Source organism: Panthera pardus, unplaced genomic scaffold, assembly GCF_024362965.1.
Source record: "Panthera pardus isolate Hobbes unplaced genomic scaffold, ASM2436296v1 HiC_scaffold_13, whole genome shotgun sequence".
Taxonomy (NCBI): Eukaryota; Metazoa; Chordata; class Mammalia; order Carnivora; family Felidae; genus Panthera; species Panthera pardus.
Window position 1 is genome coordinate 96,461,270 of NW_026526688.1, and position 16,827 is coordinate 96,478,096.

Below are 16,827 nucleotides of genomic sequence, written 5' to 3' on the forward strand. Positions count from 1 at the left end.
TGTCCCCATCTTGCTACAGAGCTTACTACTTAAAAGAAAACATTTACTGTTATGATTATCATATGCCAGAGATGAATAATATAGTTCTATCCTGATGGGAACACAAGCAGTATGTTTCTGTTTTTAATTTTTTAAACTAATTCATTAAAGCATCACACATACATTTAAACATACACACACTAGAGAAGTGCATAAATCATAAGTATACATCTAAATGAGTAATCAAGAGTGAACAGACCTGTGTAACCACCATTCAGGTAAAGATATTACTAGCATCCTAGAAGTAACCTTCATACCCCTTCCTATAACTACCCTCTTCTTCTCCCTAAAGACAAGCAATATGCTGATTTCAGTACTATCGATTCATTTTGCCTGTTTTTGAACTTTATAAAAATGGAATTATAATGTATGGTTTCTTTTTTACATAAAATTATGTTTATGAGATTCATTTATAGTTTGTAACTCTACAGCAGAGGTCAACAAACTACAGCCCCCAAAGGCCAAATCTATTTTTGTTAAGTTTCTTTGGAACACAACCACACCCATTTGCTTATATATTGCATGTCTGCTTCATTGCTACAATTGCAAAGTTAAGTGGTAGTTGGCACAACATATGACCCATAAAGACTAAAATTATTTTCTGTATAGCTCTTCACACAAAAAATTTGCCTATCCCTGCTCTGTGGTATTCTATCATACGATCACACCATAATTTAAAAAAATCCATTCTACTGGGGCACCTGGGTGGCTCAGTTGGTTAAGCGTCCAACTTCAGCTCGGGTCATGATCTCATGGTTCGTGGGTTCAATCCCCCCATGGGGTTCCACACTGATAGTATAGAGACTGTTTGGGATTCTCTCTCTTCCTCTCTCTCTGCCCCTCCCCAACTCACACTTTATCCCTCTCAAAATAAATAAAATTTAAGAAAAATCAATTTTGCTGTTGATGAGCATTCAGTTCCTTTACAGATTATAGCCATTACAAATAATGTTACTAAAAATATGTTTTTACAAAACACTTCTTTTGGTGACATAGACACATGTTTTATTGAATGTTTACTATGACTGGAATTGTTGAATAAGGTGGTATGCTTCAACTTTAGTAGAAAATGCCAAATACTTTTTCACAGTGGTTGTACCTATTTACATTACACTAGCAGTATATTGACCCTCCTATTGCTCTATAGCCTCATCAAACACTTGATATTGTCAGTTTAAAAATATGTAGCCATTCTAAAAAAGGACCGAATTATGGGTATACACAACAACTTGGATGGACCCCAAGGGCATTATGATTAGAAAATATCAATCTCAGGGGCACCTGAGTGGCTGAGTCAGTTAAGCATCCGACTTCTGCTCAGGTCACGATCTTGCGGTTAGTGAGTTCGAGCCCCGCGTCAGGCTCTGCTGACAGCTCAGAGCCTGGAGCCTGCTTTGGATTCTGTGTATCTCTCTCTCTCTGCTCTTCCCCGGCTCATGCTCTCTCTCCCCTTCAAAAATAAATAAACTTAAAAAAAAAATTTTTTTTTAAATCAATCTCAAAAAGTCACATGCTCTATGATTCTATTATAGACAATTCTCAAAATGACAAAATTATAGAGATGAAGAACAGATTAGTGGTTACTAGGGGTTAGGAATAGTGGAGTGGAGGCACATGAACACGAGTCTAATAGCACAAGGGAGATCTGTGTGGTGATAAAATAGTTGTCATGAATGTGATAGTACTCACATGAGTCTACACGTATGGTACAAGGTCCATGTGCACTTGAAAAAAAGTGTATTCTACAGATGTTGCTGCAGTATTTCACTTATGTCAATTAAGCAGTTTCTTAACTGCACTGTTTGCCTTTTCTACAACCTGATATTTTATCATCTTGCTACATCTTGCACCTTTCTTGATAAGAAAGGTGTTTCAAAATCTCCCACTGTGATTATAAATTTATCTTTTTGTACCCGTCAATTTTTGTCTTATGTATTTTGATGCTATGTTATTAGGTGCATACAAACTTAGAACTATTGTATTTTCTGGGACAACTAAACTATTCATAGTTATGACCCTTTTTATATTGAATTATTTTTTTAAGGTTTATTTGTTTTGAGAGAGAAAGAGAGCATGAACTGGGGGGGGGCAGAAAGCGAGAGGGAGATGGGGTGCCTGGGTGGCTCAGTAGGTTAAGCATCCAATTTCAGCTCAGGTCATGATCTCACAGTTCGTGGGTTTGAGCCCCGCATCAGGCTCTATGCTAACAGCTCAGAGCCTGGAGCCTGCTTTGGATTCTGTGTCTCCCTCTCTCTTTTCCCCATCCCCACTCACACTCTGTCTCCCTCTCTCTCTCAAAAATAAACATTAAAAAAGAGAGAGAGAAAGAAAGAGAGAGGGAGAGAGAATCTCAAGCAGGCTTCATGCCAATAGTGACCCCACAAACGGTAAGATCATGACCTGGGCAGAAATCAAGGGCCAGTCACCCAACCAACTGAGCCACCCAGGTACCCCTAATATATCTTTTTGCCCTAAAAATCCACTTAGACTTACACCAGCTTTGTTTAGTGTCAATATCTATTTAAATCCACAAACGTATTATTGCGCTTCATTCTTTTGTGTATCTTCAAGCTTCTTTCTAGAATCATTTTCAAAATCTTTTGACTATATCTCCTATGCCTAAAAAACTCCATTTAATATTTTCTTTAAAGCAGATCTGAAAATAAACTCTCTTGGTTTTGATGTGTCTGAAATTATGTTACCTTCATTTTTTTTTCATTCTTTTAATGTTTTTTTAATTTTTTTTAATTTTTGGGAGAGACAGAGCATGAGCAGGGTAGGGGCAGAGAGAGAGGAAGACACAGAATCCCAAGCAGGCTCCAGGCTCTGAGCTGTCAGCCCAGAGCCTAACGTGGGGCTTGAACTCATGAACCATGAGATCATGACCTGAACCGAAGTCAGACGCTTTACCAACTGAGCCACCTAGGTGCCCCATGCTACCTTCATTTTTAAACAGATTCACTGAGATATAGTTCATATACCACAAAATGTACTTATTTTAAGTGTACAATTCAATGATTTACCTTTATTCCTGAACATTAGTTCCCTTTTAGTATTGTGATTATATCATCCCATTATCTCCTGGATTCTATTACTTCTGCTGAGTAGTTCTAAGTCTTATTTTTTAAAATCTGTAGCTTTTTAAGTAATCTTTTTTCTCTGGCTTTTGTTTTCAGCAGTTTTACAATGATGGCCTTCATGTGGTTTTCCTTGAATTTATATTCTTTGTGGAGTTCTTAGGACTTCTTAAATTATCCCTCATTAGTTTTGATAAAATGTCAACTATAATCTCTTCAATTATTATTTCTGCTTTCTCTTCTCTCCTCTGAGAAGCCAACAGAGTATATGTTAGACCTTTTGACTCTATCTCCTATGTCTTTTATACTCTTTTCTGTATTTTCCATCTTTTTGTTCGAGACTTCACTCTGGAGTCTTTTGACCTATCTTCTACTTTAGTAATTCTGAGTTTACCTCTACTGTTAAGCCAATTCACTGCACTCAGTTATTATATTTTTCATTACTGGAATGTCTATTTGGTTCTTTTTTTCTCTTTTTTTTTTTTTTTTTAATATTTGAGGTGGGGACAGTGGGGGAGGGACAGAGAGACAGTGAGACACAGAATCCAAAGCAGGCTCCAGGCTCTGAGCTGTCAGCAGAGCATGACGTGGGGCTGGAACTCACCACCTGTGAGATCATGACCTGAGCAGAAAGTCGGAGGCTAAACCGAGCCACCCAGGCACCCCTCTACTTGGTTCTTTTTTTAAAGTTTCTAGTTCTCTGCTTAAATTCTCCATCTTTGGGGTTTTTTAAATAATATTAACAATAGCTAACTTAAGACCTGTCTGATAGTTATCTGAATCTTCATGGGTCTATTTTTTGTTGTTGTTTTTTTTTTTTTTCTATTACATCATCTTGTCTTCTTATATGCCTGATTTTTTTGAGAGGCAGACATTATTAAAAATCTGAGGTCCAGAATGCTATTTTCCTCCAGAAAGGATTTGTTTGCTTCAGTCAAATGGCTAGACACATCAGAATATTGGCTCAATAAAAGATTAAAATTATTAGAAGCTGATCCTACTGATAGCAGATCTTTTCCAGTTCACCCTAATTTCTGAAAAGTAGCCCTTTAGAGTTCCCAAAGCCTAAAAGGTTTGCTAGAGGTCCCCCTCTGGTTTCTGAATTCCAATTTTTGTCACCCTAGTCCCACAAGTTGTGTGTGTGTATGTTTAATCTCTTTTCAGCTTCTCAGTTGCTTCTTCTGGAACTGACAGATGACTCTAGGGAAATGCAGACCCTGATGGCAGTCTTCTTTAGATTTCCTTCTTCCAGACTTTGACCACACAATTCTTTCTACACTGTTAGTTCTACTGTGCCTTCACAAAGATTTTTTAAAAAAAAAAAACCAACTTTCCTAGTTCTCAGCAGGAAGACTCATGAACTACCCAATCTGCAACTAAATTTTTGGTTTTTTTACAAGTTTACACCTTGCCTTGCTCAAAAAGGGGATAAGAAATATTTATAAACAAATTTATTACATTTCAGTGTAAGAGTTAAAGATAGGTACATATGAGGCACAAAGGTAGAAAAGTCATTTTTCTGGAGTCAATAACAATAAAAGCTATCAAAGATTTTTTCCAAGGGAGTAATATTTGAATTAGGTTTTGCAAGCTAAAGGATGAAAGAGAGTTTGGCAAGCAAACCATATGAAAAGATATTTTAGGCAGAAGGAACACATGCAACTTGGTATTAACAGAGTATAAATTTTAAATCAGAAAGCAGTGTCACAATGAAGACTGACAGGTATGTAGGAACCAAACCATTAAATATTATTTGCCAAGGAATTTGAATTTTATCTTGGGCAGGGGAGAAGCACTGAATAGCATTAAGAAGAAATACAGAAATGGTCAAATGTATAGTTTAGAAATTTGAGGGATACATTCTTTTCCTTGGGATCATTTACTTTGAAAATCATGTAAGCCTGAAACTGTCTGTACCATCATTGCAACCTCACGGAGAAAGCCTGACTGAAAATGAGGCTAACATAGAGGAAAAGTACACCAAAGATAGGAGTACAGAAATGCAAAGTCAGTGTTTGAAGTTTCATATAAAGACTTGCCTGTAAGCAAGCACTGCTTCTTGGATTTATAGTAAATTCCCTTACTTGCTAGGAAGTAAAGGAAGAAAGGAGAAAGGAAGGAGGAAGACTACTCTGACAAGAGGAAAACTAGAAAGAGAATAAACTAGAGCCAAGAACCAAGTATACAAACCACATGGAAAGATGATTCAGGCTAGAACCAATGTAAGACAGTAGGAATTAATAGGAAAGGACAGATAGGATGTAGTGACAAACTGCATGTTAGGAGTTAGAAGTTAATAAAGAGTCCTGAGGCATCCAACCAAAATCAGGAAATATAGGAAACAAATTTGGGATAAGTCCCTTTTTTTAAAAATGGAGACAGAATATATATAAATGAGATGCCTGTAGAAGAAGACAGACAGCTGGAAAATCCAATAGACTAGTTATATACTGCTAGATCCCCACAAAGACACTGGAAAGTCATTAGCATACAATTAATGATAAAGACCTGGGACCAGATTCTCTCACTTGCATACAAGATAATACAAGATAACAAAGTCATTAAGAGATCAAGGATAGAACCAGGAAGACCTGGTTAAGGTAGTGAAAAAAACAGACATCTAAGAAAAAAGAGAGGGGCAAAGCATCTTGTGTCATAAAGTATGAAAAGTGCTAAAGAGATGGGGATATATCAGTGGTACACGAGTCATCTTGAGAGAGGTCTAATCTGACCAGATTGGAGACATTTTGAACAACAAAATGAATAATGACAGGAATGAAAAGGCATCCATTCCAGAATCCACACTGACACTATAAATATATAAGTAAGTAAGTAAAATGGAGTGGAGAAGAAAGTTCTTTTTTTACAGAAGAATGCTAAATAATTAACATAAAGGGAATGGAGAAAAATTACCATCATATAATCACCAGAGTAATAATTAATTCAGGCAAAAATCATCAATGGAGGCTAAAACATTGAGTGAAGACTGCTGGGGAACACAGTTTCAAACTGTCACTCCAGAGATCACTTACAAATTACAAACAGAAAAAGGTACCTTTACAATGGTACACATCTTGAAAACCAAATGACCAATTCTAGAACTGACATCATTATGTTTCCTGAGGTAATGTAGTGAAGAATGTATAATATCACCTATGTAATATTTCTGCCAAAAAATTAAACTGAAACTAATCATATGGAAATACCAGGCAAACCTAAACTGAAGGACATTTTACAAAATTACTAACCTAGATGCTGCAAAAATGTCAGTGTCATGAAAAAAAAAAAAAAAGGCTGAGGAACTTGTCTAAATGAAAGAACATTAAAATATAAAATTCTAAAAGCAATGTATAATCATTGGTTAGAGCTGGTTATCAAAAAAAAATAAAGTAAAAAGAAGTTATAAAGGACATTAAGACAGTTGGGGAAATCTAAATACGCCCTATATATTAGATAATAACATTCTATCAATGCTAAACTTCCTGTGTTTGATAATTATGGTTATATAGGAGAATGCACTTGTTTTTAGGAAATACGGGATAATATATTTAATGGTAAAGTGGCATAATGTCTACAACTCTCAAATGGTTCAGAAAATGCAAATATATACATCTATAAATGTTTATATAGATAAACAAAGTGATTGTGATAAGATGTTAATAACAACTGTTGAATCTAGGTGAAGGGTATACTTGTGTTCACTGTATTATTCTTGCAACTTTTCCAAAGGTTTGAAACACTCCAAAACAAAAGACTTAGAGGGAACAAAATACATATTTATATATATTACTGATACAGAAACATGTCTATAATATTTATAAAAAATAATACACTTTAATAAAATGTCTTTCAGACATTTACATTTCAGAAGTATACATTTATCTATAATTCATACTGGTGAGAATGAGAGAGGGAGTTGAAACAGGAAGGGAAGGGTTCTCCTCAGCCAAGTTTCTAGAAAGAACACTTGGTGCTTCAACTTTCTCACCTCTTATTTATATCAATATGAGTTGCAATCTCAATGCTGGAAGGGGGTGAACATTTAAGTAAAGTTTTTAAGGATGAATATGACCTTAGAAAAAGTAAGAAACCAACGTAAAGAAAAATTAAAGTTGAGACAGAATATGTCCCTTTGTAGATCATGATCCCAGAAACCATTTACTTTCTTGGCTTCTTCAAGTAAAACTATACATAACTACATCTATTTTTTTTCTCCTAGTAACTACTAGTGGACATTCTTTTCTCTTTTGTTTTCCTCTTCTGTTTTTCTGTGCCTTAAAAGTTCAATCATTTCCCCAGTTTTAGTTCTCCCTTCTATACTAAATACTAAAATCTACATCTGAGGCTTTCTTATCATCGCTAGTATTTAGAGAGAGGATAAAAGACATTTTACATAAATACAAAACATGACATCAACACATTTCCAAATCTGATCTCAATGTTGTTTCCTCCCAGTTTTTATTTGTTAAGTGTTTCTATTTCTATCACACCAGTACTATGACTCGTTTCTTTAATATCTCTGCCCTTGAGGCACCTGGGTGGCTCAGTCGGTTGAGCATCCGACTTCAGCTCAGGTCATGGTCTCCCGGTCTGTGAGTTTGAGCCCTGCTTTGGACTCTGTGCTGACAGCTCAGAGCCTGGAGCCTGCTTGGGATTCTGTGTTTCCCTCTCTCTCTCTGCCCCTCCCCTGCTCATGCTCTGTCTCTGTCAAAAATAAACATTAAAAAAAAATTTTTCTTTAAATCTCTGCCCAATTTGGCATTTTTTTTCATTCTCATAAAGGCTAGAACATAATCAGTTGTTAATGAATGTGTGTTGAAAAGAAAAAGTCCCTTTGGCTCAGCATTTCATTTCACCCTTGATTATTAGAAATGAGTTTTAAACTCAATTTCTGACCTACTCTGACCTATGCTATTGCCTCTGTTAGATTAAACCTTATTAAATCATCTTTTGATCACACCACTTTGTAAGAATTGCAACTGCTCCTTATTCTAAATTCCTACATAGCTTCATAGTCAAGTCCCATCCCACCTGCCCAAACAATCTTCAATTTCAGTAAAGTACCATCACTAACGTTTAACTTCTAGAAATTTGTTTTATACTTGTGCAGCAATAACAGTAACTGTAATGTGCCAGCAATGCAACTGCCATTCTACTCAATGAACATAGGCACTAATGTAATTAAACTCTAAAATGCTAAATCACATAAGGAAACGGGATATATACACTTTAGCAATGTCCTGACCACTGGAAAGTAATGTCCAAACAAGTATAGTTACACCAAATCTTTAAGGACCTAATTTTACAATTAAGGGATTTTATGTTTTAAAAATAAAGCTGAGAACCATAAACACCATTTGAATTATTTTAAAAATGAACCTGTAAGAAGAAAGATGACCACGAACAGAAAGAGCCACCAAGTTAGAATTTTCATAAACTTGCTCAAGTGCTTCAGCAAAACGTTTGAATATTTTATAAATATGATCCTAACATTATTATATGCATGATAAATTTACATTTGCATATTATGATGTGGGACTGTACTTAAAACCATATATGTATCTGATGGGTGGTTTAAGGGAGAAATAATAGGTAATAAAAATCAATGATAAAGGAAGAGTAACACTGAGAACATAAAACAATATTGTTAATATGAAAACACTTTATTGTGTTTTAACTTACATCTTCCTAATTAATAATAATTAGGTTTTATTAAATAAAATGAAATAAGTTTTTCATTTGTCTATTAGCCATTTGGATTTCCACTTTTCCAAAAACCACATCCAAGTCTTTGGCCATTTTTAAACGGGGCTTTCTGTCTTTGCCTATTGAGTCTTAAGAATTCTGACACACTCTGGACAGGCATTTTAGGTCTTATATATTCTAAAATATATTCTCTCAATTTGGAAATTATCTTTTAATACCCTATCTTCCATTAGGTATTCTTTAATAAAGAATACTTTTTTGGTTGTTTTTTAAAAACAATTTTTTTATTAAAGTAGAATTTACAATGTTAGTTTCAGGTGTACAATATGATCCAACAGTTCTATACATTACTCACTGTTCATAATGATAAGTATACACGTAACCTCCTTTATCTATTTTACCCATCTCCTCACCTACTTCCCCTCTGACAACCACTTTTTTCTCTGTATTTAAGAGTCTGTTTTTTAGTTTCTTTTTTATTTATTTAAGTTTCTTAAATTTTACATGAGTGAGATGTTATGGTATATCTTTCTCTGACTGACTTATCACACTTACCATTATACCCTCTGGGTCCATCCATGTTGTTGCAAATGGAAGAACTAATTCTTTTTTTTATGGCTGAGTAATATTCCAATGTATATACATATATAACACTTCTTTACCCATTCATCTATCAGTGCACACTTAGGTTGCTTTCATATCATTGCTATAGTAAATGATGCTGCAATAAACATATGGGTGTATATATCTTTTTGAATTAGTGTCATTTTCTTTGTGTAAATATCCAATAGGGGAATTACTGGATCATATGGAAGTCTACTTTGAGTTTTTTGAGGAACCTCCATACTGTCTTCCACAGTGGCTGCACTTGCATGCACCCCCAGCAACAGTGCACAGGGTTCCTTTTTTTTCCACATCCTCACCAACATTTATTTCTTGTGTTTTTTATTTTAGTCATTATGACAGGTATAAGATGATATCTCATTATGGCTTTTAAATTTACATTTCCCTAATGGTTAGTGATGTTGGGCATCTTTTCATGTATCTGTTGGCCATCTATATATCTAATGAAGTCCTCTGCCCATTTTTGGCTTATTTGCTTTTTGGTGTTTAGTGTAAATTCTTGATATACTTTAAATATTAACACCTTATCAGATATAGCATTTGCAAATATTTTCTCCCATTCAGGAGGCTGTCTTGTTTTGTTGATGGTTCCCTTCACTGTGCAAAAGCTTATTTTGGTGTAGTTCCAATAGCTTAATTTTGCTTTTGTTTCCCTTGCTTAAGAAGACGTATCTAGAAAAAAGATTGCTATGGCTGATATCAGAGAACTTACCGCCTATATTTTAGAGGAGTTTTATGGTTTCAGGTCTCACATTTAGGTCTTTAATCTATTTTGAGTTTATTTTTGTATTATGATGTAAAAAAGTGGTCGAGTTTTCCCAGCACCATTAGTTGAAAAGATGGTATTTTCTCCATTTTATATGGTATATATGTGTGTGTGTGTGTGTGTGTGTGTGTGTAGGTGTACGTATATGAATACATGTATACATATATATAGGTGAGAATATATAAATATATATATTCTTGCCTCCTTCATTGTAGATTGACCATATATGTATGGGTTTATTTCTGGGATCTCTGTTCCTTTCCATTAATCTAGGCGTCTGTTTTTCTGCCAGTACAATACTGTTTTGATTACTGTATTTTGTTGTATATCTTAAAATTTGAGATTGTGATACCTCTATATTTGTTTTTTGTTTGTTTGTTTTCTGTGTTTGTTTGTTTTTTCAGGTAGGCTTGGGGCTTGAATTCATGACCCTGAGATCAAGACTTGAGGTGTGATTGAGTCAGAGACTTAATTAACTCAGCCACCCAGATGCCCCTACTCTTACGATGCTTTGGCAACTTGGGGTCTTTTGTGGTTCCATACAAATTTTAAGATTATTTGCTCTAGTTCTGTGGAAAATGTTGTTGATGTTTTTATAAAGATTTAAATTTCTAGATTGCTTTGTGTAGTATAGACATTTTAACCATATTGTTTCTTCCAATCCATGAGTACAGTATACCTTTTCATCTGTTATGTCATCTTCAATTTCTTTCACCAATGTTTAATAGTTTTAAGAGTACAGGTCTTTAATCTCCTAGGCTAAGTTTATTCTTAGATATTTATTCTTTTTAGTGCAATTGTAAGTGGGATTATTTTCTTAATTCCTCCTTCTGCTACTTCATTATTAGTGTAATGGAATTCAACAGATTTTTATTAATTTTGTATCCTGTGACTTTACTCAATTCATTCATCAGTTTTCATCAGTTATTTTTGTAGTTAGTTTGGTGGATTCTTTTTTTTTTTTTTTTTTTAACCTTTATTTATTTTTGAGACAGAGAGAGACAGAGCATGAACGGGGGAGGGTCAGAGAGAGGGAGACACAGAATCTGAAACAGGCTCCAGGCTCTGAGCTGTCAGCACAGAGCCTGACACAGGGCTCGAACTCACGGACTGCAAGATCATGACCTGAGCCGAAGTCGGACGCTTAACTGACTGAGCCACCCAGGCGCCCCAGTTTGTTGGATTCTTTAGGGTTTTTCTACATATAGTATCATGTCATCTGCCAATAATGAAAATTTTACTTCTTCCTTACCAATCTGGAAGCCTTTTCTTTTTCTCATCTGATTGCTCTGGCTAGGACTCCCAGGACCATGCTGAATAGAAGTGGTAAGAGAACATCCTTGTCTTGTTCCTGATCTTAAAGGAAAAGCTCTGTTTTTCACCATTGAGGATGATGTTAGCTGTGGGTTTTTCATATACGGACTTTATTATGTTGAGGAATTTTTCCCTCTAAACATATTTTGTTGAGTTTTTATCATGAATGGATGCTATACTTTGTCAAATGCTTTTTCTGCATCTATTCAGATGATCAAAAGGTTTTTATCCTTTCTCTTGTTAATAAGATGCATCATGTGGACTGTGAATACTGAACCACCCTGGCATTCCTGGAATAAATGCCACTTGATCATGGTAAATAATTCTTTAAAATATATTGCTGGATTTGGTTTGCTAATATTTAAAAAAAAGTTTTAATGTTTATTTTTGAGAGAGAGAGAGAGAAATTGAGAGAGAGAGAGAAGAAGGGAGGGGCAGAGACAGAGGGAGACACAGAATCCAAAGCAGGCTACAGGCTCTCTGAGCTGTCAGGCTAGGGCCCAACATGGGCCTTGAACCCATGAAACGCGACCTGAGCCAAAGTCGGATGTTTAACTGACTGAGCCACCCAGGTGCCCCAGTTGGCTAATGTTTTATTGAGGATTTTTACATCTATGTTCATCAGAGATATTATCCTGTAGTTTTATTGTGGTATCTTTACCTGGTTTTAGTCTCTGGGTAATGTTGGCTTTGTAGAATGAATTTGGAAGCTTTCCTTCCTCTTCTACTTTTTGGAATATTCTGGAATAGTTTAAACATTTGGTGGAGTTCACCTGTGAAGCCATCTGGTCCTGGACTTTTGTTTCTCAGGAGTTTTTGGATTACTGATTCAATTTCATTGCTGGTATCTGGTCTGTTCAAATTTTCTCTTTATTCCTGATTCAGTTTTGAAAGGTTATAGGTTTCTTGAAATTTGTTGATTTCCTCTAGGTTGTCTAATTTGTATGTAATTTTTCATAATATTCTCTTACAATCTTGCATTTCTGTGGTGTTGATTTCTCTTTCATTTCTGACTTACTTGGGTCCCCTTTTTTTCTTGATGACTCTAGCTAAAAGTTTATCAATTTTGTTTATCTTTTCAAAGAACCACTCCTGGTTTCACTAATCTATTCTACTTTTTTGCTCTCTATTTATTTCTGCTATATTCTTTACTTCCTTCCTTCTACTGGTTTTGGGCTTTGTTCTTTTTCAAGCTCCCTTCAGTGTAAAGTCAGGTTGTTTGAAATTTTTCTTATTTCTTGAGGTAGGCCTGTATTGCTATAATCCCCCCTCTTAGAACAGCTTTTACTGCATTCCAAAGTTTTTGAACCATTGTGTTTTCATTGTCCTTTGCCTATTTTTTTCATTTCTTTTTTGATTTCTTGGTTGACCCATTCATTGTTTAGTAGTATGCTATTTAGCTTCCATGTATTTGTGTTCTTTCCAAACTTCTTCTTGGGTTGATCTCCAGTTTCACACTGTTATAGTCAGAAAAGATGGTTTCAAATTTTTAAATCTTATTGAGACTTGTTTTGTTGGCTTAACATGTGATCTATTTCATGTGCACTTAAGAATGTGCATCCTGTTGTTTTATGAATGGAATGTTACAAACATATCTATTAGGTCCACTTGGTCTAACATGCCCTTCAAAGCCACCGATTCCTTGATTTTCTGTCTGCAAGATCTATCCATTGATGTAAATGGGGTTAACGTCCCCTACTATTATTGTGTTACTGCCAATTTCCTCCTCTATTTCTAGTAATAGTTGCTTTATGTGTTTAGGTGCTTCCATGTTTGGTGCATTATAAATGTTTACAATTGCTATATCATCTTGTTGTGTCATTCCCAGCGTCCTTTTTTGCTTTTTTGTCTTTCATTACAGTCTCTGTTTTGAAGTCTATTTTTTATATATATATATATATATATAGCTACCCCAGCTTTCTTTTTGCTTTAATTTGCATGAAAAATGTTTTTCCCTTCACTGTCACTCTGCATGTGTCTTTAGGTCTGAAGTGAGTCTCCTTCTTAAAATCCATTTAGTCATCCCTTGTCTTTTGACTGGAGCATTTAGTCCATTTACATTTAAGGTAATAATTGATAGGTATGTACTTATTGTCATTTTGTTACTTGTTTTATGGCTGTTCTTATAGTTTCTCTGTGTACTTCTTTTGCTCTCTTCCTTTGTGGTTTGATAGCTTTCTCTAGTGCTTTGCTTGGATTCCTCTTCATTTTTTGTATCTATTATAGGTTTTTGATTTGTGGTTATGTTAGGTTCATATATAATATCTTATGCATATTGCAGACTATATTAAACTAATGGTCACTTAAGTTTGAACCCATTTTAAAAGCACTAAATCTTTACTCCCCCCCTTACATTTTATGTATATGATTTCATCCTTCATATCCTTTTACTTCATGAATCCCTTGGCTGATTTTTGTAAATATAATTGATTTTACTGCTTTAACCTCCATACTGCGTATACTGAAATAAAAAATACACTAAGGGAATCAGTAGCAGATTAGAAGAACAAATCATCAATCTGGAAGGCAGGGTAATAAAAAGCAACCAAGTTTAAAAGTAAAAAAGGAAAACTTATAAAAAATGAGAAGAGATTAAGGGAACTCAATGACATCATCAAGCATAATAACATTTTCATTATAGGAATCCCAGAAAAAGAAAAGGGGGAAGAAAACTTATTTAATGAAGTAAGAGCTGAAAACTTGCCTAATGCGAAAAAAGAAAGAGACACCCAGATCCAGGAAACAGACCACTCAACAAAATTAACCCACAGAGGTTTAGACCAAGACACACAATAAGTAAAATGGCACAAAGGTAGTGATAAGGAGAGAATCTTAAAATTAGCAAGAGAAAAGAACAGTTATATACAATGGGAACACTGTAAGGCTATTAGCTGATTTTTCAGCAGAAATGTTGTAGGCCAATAGGGAGTAGTGTGATATACTCAAAGTACCAAAAGGAAAAAAATTTGCAACCAAGAATACTCTACCCAGAAAGGTTATGATTCAGAATAGAAGAAGTTTCCCAAACTTCCCGGAAGTTCTCAAAAGAACAAGTTTCCCAAATAAAAGTTAAAGGAGTTCATTACCACCAACCAAGCCTTATAAGAAACATTAAATACTTCAATTGGAAAGAAAAGGCCATAATCAAGAATAAGAGAATTATGAAAGGAAAAAATTTCACAAGTAAATGCAAACATATATTAAAATTAATCAATTATTTATGAATATACTTATGTTCAATGATATAAAATGCATCAATAACTTTATGTTTGTGATCTCATGGTTTGTGAATTCGACCCCCATGTCAGGCTCTACACTGAGAGCGTGGAGCCTGCTTGGGATTCTCTCTCTTCCTCTCTCTGCCCCTCTCAGAGAGGGCTTGTACTCTCTCTCTCTCAAAATGAATAAATAAAACATTTAAAAAAAACCTCTGTGTTTGTATATTTATGGAAAAAACCCTCCCAAGTGATTTGAGATATTTTCTTAGAAAAGGTTTATTGTTTTGCCTTTCACATTTAGGTTTCTAATCCACTTAGAATTAATGTAAATGTAGTTGGGGGCAGGGTTCCTTTTTTTCCGTCACGAAAGTATCTTACTGACTCAGCATAATTAAGTAGTGCATTCTTTCCCCTTTGCAATATAGCCACCTGTGTCATACATCCTATGTCTGAATATAATTAAACTATTCCTCGTTCTTCATTCTCTCAAATTATCTATATATGCATTATGAGGACCTCATTATTGTAATTATCGTAGCTTTATCAAAAAGTCTTAAAATCTGGTAGAGCAAGCCAACTTTGCACTTTTTCTTTTAAAAGTGTCTTTGCTACTTTTAACGTTTTGCACTTGCATATAAATTTTGGAATCAGCTCCTCCTAATAATAAGGGAACAAAAGAAAGAATGGGGGAGGACATTGGGAACTGTAATGAATATATAAATCAAGATGTTGAGGATCATCTTTACAATGTTAATTCTTACAATCTATGAAGATAGCATCTCTATTTAAATCCCTTAGTATCTTTTTAATAAAGTTTATAATGCTGTGCACAAAAATCTTGCACATCTTTTGTTATAACTGAGTCCTACTTACTACATTTTGATGCTATTATAAACAGTAGCCTGTTTAAAACTTTCATTTTTCTGGTTGCTCAAAGAAAGACAAAAATATTTTTACATATTGATTTTATATCTAGGAATCTTGCTACAGACTAATAATTATAATATTTTTAAATTTCTAGAATTTTCCAAATAGTTATTAACTTCATCCCATTCTTTAAGTCAATGTTTTAAAATTCTTACCATTATGTATAATGTTAAATGCAGGTTCCTAAATAAAAGATATTTTTATTTAGGTTACAGATACATCTATTTTGCAAATTCTTTTTTCTAAATCATAAATATATATAAGCTTATCAAATGCTATTGCTATATTTATTGTTTATACTTTTCTCTTCTAACCTCTAAATGTGGCAAATTGATTTCCTAATGTTAAATTAGCCTATTTCTGAAATAAACTCAAATATCAAACTTACATTCCATGAGTTCTGGAAAAATCTTAGCCCTATATCTTCATTTATTGCCCCAGCTCCGCTTTCTCCCTCCTCTTTCTGGAACTATAGTTGTATCCGTACACTGGATCTTCTAACTCCATTTCCTGGCTGTCTTTCATACTTTCCCTTTCACTCTGTGTTTTATTCCAGGTAGTTTCTACCGACCTCTCTTCCAATTTACTAATCTTCAATGTCTCATCACCTTTGTCTCACCTCTATTAAATCCAACCATGAATTCTTAATTTTAAATGAATGTTCACTTATAGGAATTGTTCCTTTTTTCAAATCTGCATTTTGATTTTCCCCTTCCCATATTTTTTACCTCATCATTATTAATTAAACCATGTAAAACATTTATTATATTCTGTGACTGATATTCTGTGAGTGGGGAACTCCAACATCCAAAGTATCTGTGGGTTTCTTTCTGCTGTTATTTCAGCTGTAATAATGCATTTGGTATCTTATTTCCTTACGTGTTTCATAATTTTTTTCTCTGAGCTACTTAATTTCTTCAGAAAATATTTTGTGGTAGGACTCCTAGGTGGCTCAGTCAGTTAAGCATCTAACTTTGGCTCAGGTCATGATCTTGTGGTTCGTGGGTTCAAGCCCCACATCAGGCTCTGTGCTGACAGCTCAGAGCCTGGAACCTGCTTCAGATTCTGTGTCTCTCTCTTTCTCTGCCCCTACCTCACTCACTCTCTCTCTCTCTCTCTCAAATAATAATAGTAATAATAATAATAATAATAATAA

The 16,827-nt window shown here is 34.6% G+C and overlaps 1 protein-coding gene across 11 annotated transcripts in view; it reads right to left on the reverse strand.

The window, feature by feature from the left end:
* LARP1B (La ribonucleoprotein 1B) overlaps positions 1 to 16,827 on the reverse strand; it is a 127,852-nt gene that overhangs the window by 44,818 nt on the left and 66,207 nt on the right. The gene's annotated exons all lie outside the window — the stretch shown is intronic.